This window comes from Tachypleus tridentatus, chromosome 10 (genome assembly GCF_004210375.1).
Source record: "Tachypleus tridentatus isolate NWPU-2018 chromosome 10, ASM421037v1, whole genome shotgun sequence".
NCBI classification, from domain to species: domain Eukaryota; kingdom Metazoa; phylum Arthropoda; class Merostomata; order Xiphosura; family Limulidae; genus Tachypleus; species Tachypleus tridentatus.
The window spans coordinates 121,210,971-121,216,970 of NC_134834.1; positions in this window are offsets into that span (position 1 = coordinate 121,210,971).

The following is a 6,000-nucleotide window of genomic DNA, read 5'->3' on the forward strand; positions in this document are numbered from 1 at the left end:
AGTTCCTGCCTTCTTAATGTCCAGTAAGCTCTTTGCTTCTTCACCACGTAAATCCAACTAGTTCCTGTCTTCTTAATGTCTGGTAAGCTCTTCGCTCCACTTGGGCTCTGAGACACATTTTTGGGGTTTGGTCTCCTTGACTTTATAACATGTTTTGATTCTTTACAGTTTCAGTTGTAATGGCGATCCTTAGCAAAATTATAAAAACTCCATCTTTCTTGTATCATTTTAGGGAAGTTCTCTAAAAACATTTGTTTGCTATTATTTTGAAAAACATCCATTATCTTGTAGTTTATTTTCTCCATTCTAGATGACTGACTAATTCTTCTAGATTATCGTTAGAGGAATGATGATATTTCAATACTACTTGATCCTGTAACTTTGAGATAATGTTTTCAGTTGTTAATCAGTAATTTTAGCATATTATAGTTTCATCACCAACAGAAGAGTTTTCTTTAAAGGTTTACAGATAATATGCTTCAGCTTAATTTTCACACTTTTATCTGTAATGGGATCTGTAAAGTGATCACGTGCCAAACAATCCATCATTTCACGTGAAGCACTCAGATAAGATAATTATGTATTCTCAAGACTGCTGCTAAGAGTATTGAAATTTTAATTAAAATAAAGTACAGAACTATTTCGATTTTGTTAGGTCATCATTGGGTTAATAAAGAAAATGATCTAAGAAAGTTGAAAAGTTGTTTTGTACTTTAATTAAAGTTCTAATAATCATACCAACCATCTTGAGAATACATTTTGTTATTATTATTTCAAGAGAGTTTCTCGTCATCGTAAATGAGATAAGATACTTTTGCATGTCTTGAAACCTGCAGTGTTAGTTAAGGTCTCTCTTTTCCTTTGTTCTTGGTACTTATTTTTGGTGTGTTGTTTCAAACATTGGATAAGGCAGTACTTGGTTCTCAGCTCTTAGGTTACTTGATGTTATCAAAGCTAATTCTTTTAAAAGGGACATTAAGTTTTTGTTCACTATCCAAATGTTCATTGTGAAAATAGTTTTGAACTAATGCTGATGTTCCTTTTTGTCATAGACAATGTTGTTGAATTGGTCAGACAAATTCTGAAACTGGATGTAGTAGTGGCAAGACTAGAGCAATTCAGTGATGTCCTGCTGTAATAGATGGGACAGCAATGATAATGGCTGTAAATTTCATAAATGTTACTTTTTCCATATTTGGTAATAAAAGGTGTTGTAAGTTGGTATTCTTAGGCAAGTGAGACAACTGTGTGGTTGTATTAGAATTTACGTTCATCATTTCGTTTCCAGGTATTTTATTCTTTCGTTAACACTTTTCTACTTTAATGGCCTTTTTTTGGACTATGTCAATTGTGTCATTACAGCCTTTATGTTTCATTGATATCTTTATATAATTTTTCAATCTTATTGCTGAAATCAATTTGTGTACCTCCAATTGTTTCATCAATCGCATTTATTATTGTTCTTAATTTTAATTTTTAACATTTCATTTCTTTTGTATAAAAATTCTGTCTTGTTCTTCTAATGTCTAATCTCCGTCTTCTTTTCATTTTCTGTCTCTTTCTTCTTGCTTTTTTAATTATTTTATCATCCCTAACAATCTTCAGTCTTGTTTCTGGATCTCTTTACGATTTTGAAATTGAGCCAAGTTATATTTTCCACCGCAATAATCCCACTCTTGATATCAATGTTGTAATGCGTTCCATCATTTTTATCATCTAAAAGATTACTTAATCACATTAATGTGAAATCCCGTTACTGTCAAGTAAAAAGCTACACAACTGGTTGGCTTTGCTCTTCCCAACTCTGTATTAAATACGGTTTTCAGTCAGCCTGTTTATTTTTATTTTCTACAGAAACATAGAGGGATATCGGTTTTTTTTATTAAGTCACAATTTAAAATGGTCATTATAATTCCATGACTATGTTTTTGTTGTTGTAAGTGATATGACAAATGGTAGTAAAATAGACTAATCCCATGGTGGAATAGTTAGGTTTATGTACTACATCAACCCATTTAATCTTTAACCCTAGCAATTTATTTTTTAAATTATTTTCGTTCTTCTCACAAATAGATTTTACTGGTGATATTTGTCTTTACCTTACTACAAATGCAAAGGCTATTCATGAATAAGAGAATAATAGGACATCAGAAAATCTCATATTTGTTACTAAACATTTTGTTAAAAAAGCATTATGTGTGGAAAAATTCAAATCAGAAAAACTCGCATCAAGCACAAATGACCGTAAGCGAGACTATGTAAGTATAACCAAAATTTTCATGGAAAGCCTAAATGTACACATACCAAAATATAGTGGATATGGTCGTTTCAAAACGAGTAATACTATTTGAAAACATCAGAAATACCCTATGTTTAACTGAACTTTTTTAGTATTCTAATAAGACGAAAAACGGTCGTATCCAAAAGACTTGTCTGCTTTAACACAACTACCGGGTACAGCCACTTTAAAGGCAATATGAGTTTTAAGACATTTATATTTATCATTAAAATCTTTAAGAGCTCGTAATCGCCAAAAAAAGGCTTAAATATTGAACTAGGTTCTTGCATTGAATTGGTTCTTTTACGTTTTCTTGAAGACAGCTGGTTCTCTTCAAACACTGTCATATATTCAAACTCATTCTTCAGAATTTGCTGGATTTGGGTTTTACTAATGTTGAATTATTTAGTTAATTTACACTGGCCTTACTGCTGGTATTATCTTCCTGAATAACTTTATCTGACAATGATAGCTGAACAAGATCAGATAGAGTAGTTCTTGTCGTCATTTTAGAATAGCATTTCTATGTTAAGGAAGTTTGTAATAAATTCCATATGCAGTTGAAACAGGATAAACTGATATGTTATTCATTAACTGGTACCTTGTGTGTGTGTGTTTTCTTACAGCAAAGCCACATCTGGCCATCTACTGAGGCCACCAATGGGAACTGGTGTCTTATTTATACACTGCATCTGTCACGGTAATACTATCGAAGAGTATATGGAAAACATCGCCCTTTCAATTGGTTTCTTTTGTGGCAGCCCCCTATTAAATTTATAACCATTTGTTTGTTTGGGAATTTCGCACAAAGCTACTCGAGGGCTATCTGTGCTAGCCGTCCCTAATTTAGCAGTGTAAGACTAGAGGGAAGACAGCTAGTCATCACCACCCATCGCCAACTCTTGGGCTACTCTTTTACCAACGAATAGTGGGATTGACCGTCACATTATACACCCCCACGGCTGGGAGGGCGAGCATGTTTAGCGCGAACCCGCGACCCTCGGATTACGAGTCGCACGCCTTACGCGCTAGGCCATGCCAGGCCACTCTTAGGAAGTTGAATTGAATTTTGAACTCCTTAAGTCACGTGATTAGAAAGCCAGAAAAACTCTGACAGATACCCAACTTTCTCAGCTGTTTACATTTTATTAATATGTGTTCTTCACTGTGTTATTTATTTAAAGAAAAAATACTTTGTGGACAAGTGGCATTGTTAAAGATATTAGGGCTAACATAGAATGACGATAAAAAACGTCGCCCATGTAAGGGGTATATTTCTTTTAGGACTAACATAGAATGACGATAAAAAACGTCGCCCATGTAAGGGGTATATTTCTTTTTCTTAACTGTTCTGTATTATTATAAAAGTAACTAAAATATAAAAATTAGAAAATTTTAGATTAAATTGGGTAATATAAGCAAGAATAATGATAATTAGGAATAACTGCTCGCAAGTAGCACGAGCTTTTATGTAACTTGATTGGGGTTATGTTTGATTCATTTTACCACATATTTTGAAACTTTTTATGGTGGGAATTTTAAAATTCATGGTCCAAAAGACAATAAAACTGTAATTAGAAACATCATCGGAGTAATTTAAGAGTGATACGCTCTGAGTGCCTTCAAATATTGAACACTGATGACATCAACGACCGTACCTGTTAATGTTTATCGTTAAAAAAAACAGACAATGGACGGTTGCAACGTGGAAAGCCAAGAATGGTCTCGGACTGATTTCAGTGGTCGTAATGTGAATTTGGAAGCAGACGGCTTATGGAAGTATTTTATTATGGTAGGCAAATTGTTGGGTCTTCAATATATTGCCTGCAATGGGGTAGTGGTCTCCTTGGAGAGATAATCGTTAAGGGATAATTTACTTTACTGAAAAAATAAGTGGTAGTGCAAAGTTGTATATGTAAATATTTGTTGAAAAGTGAAAATAAAATTGATGGCACTAGGCTTAAAAGATTCAATTTGATTAGCATTGTTCAGAACGTTTTTAGCCAGGTGGTTAAAGCACTCGACTCATAATCCGAGGGGCATTATAATGTGACAGTCAATCCCACTATTTGTTGGTAAAATAGTAGCCCAAGAGTTGGCGGTGGGTGGTGATGGCTAGCTGCTTTCCCTCTAGTCTTCTACTGCGAAATTAGGGACGGCTGGCGTAGATAGCCCTCGTGTAACATTGCGCAAAATTCAAAACAAATCGCTGCTACAAAAGCATCTCAACAGTTTGGGGTTATAGGTGAGCTACAAGTCTACAAAGGTATCCTAATAGTTTTCGTAGAGTGCTGTTTACTAGTTGCTTTCTTCTTGTCTATGTAGCAGTTCAAAATTAGTGACCGTTATTCGCAAATAACGATAGCATTTTAGACAAACTACAAAGGTTCGCTAGGGGCTCTCTCTCTCTCTTTTTTTTTTTCTAATGTAAACAGTTTACTAAGCCATTGTTACCGAGACGTTTAGATTAAGGTCGAATTTATTAATCATGTACAGTTGTTTATAGTGCACGTTGAAGCCGGTAGATGGCAATAACTGAGACAGTTTGTTTTTGATATTTTTAATAATGAAATATTTGTATAAACTTTTAATTATTTGTATATTTTATTACTGTATTCACTACCGATCACATAGAAGGAAATATTTTGCTGACAACAGACAAAACAATAGAAGTCAATTTGTTATCTTGTTCCGTACATGTTGTAGTTTAATTCTGATTGTTCAGTACCTTGCATCGTGCTACTGTATTTAGAAGATTGAACGAGAAACGTTATTTACAAAAGACGTTTTCGCATACATTCGAAAATCTTAACATAAATTCGTCAAATAATTTGAGGTAAATTCAAAGCTAATACTTAGAGCAGAAAACATTAAATAAATGACAAAATAAATATTATTTTAGCTGTGTTATTATCATTGTTGGTTAATTTATTCATGTAATAATCCTTGCAATTTTATGAAACTTGCATATTCACTCGCTGATCATTCTTTTTACACAGAATAAATTTGTAGAATGATCATTGATAAAATAATAATAATGCTGACAGATGGAGACACCACTGACTTCATTTACACTTTCTTTAATCTGAAAACAGTACATTCAAGTGATCCTTTTGTGTACGTGAGCGAGTTTCAGAGAACTTCGTTTCTATTACAAGCTGGAATTCATCATAGCTTTCAGGTCCGTACAGGGATTACGGTTTGGTTTGTCTTTAATTTCGCGCAAAGCTACTCGAGGGCTATCTGCGCTAACCGTCCCTAATTTAGCAATGTAAGACTATATGAAAGGCAGCTAGTCATCACTACCCACCGCCAACTCTTAGGCTACTCTTTTACCAACGAATAGTGGGATTGACCGTCACATTATAACGCCCCCACGGCTGAAAGGGCGAACATGTTTGGTGTAAATGGGATTCGAACCCGCGACTCTCGGAGGACAAGTCGAGTACCTTATCCACCTGGTCATGCCCGACCTGGGATAACGAAGGTTACATAACTTGTTCAAGTCTTTTGTGAGATCTGTCTTCCAAGGTATGTTAAGAATATAAATAAGGTAAGTTTGGGTAAAATGGATATTTTTGGTGGTCTAACAAATGAATTAGTTAAATATGAGAAAGTCGTTTTCACCAAGAAATGTTTATGGTAGTCGTTTTGAAAGACTTGTGTGTGGAAATGATTTCTTTATGAAAGGATGGATAAGAGGAGGTAAGTTGGTAGGTTCT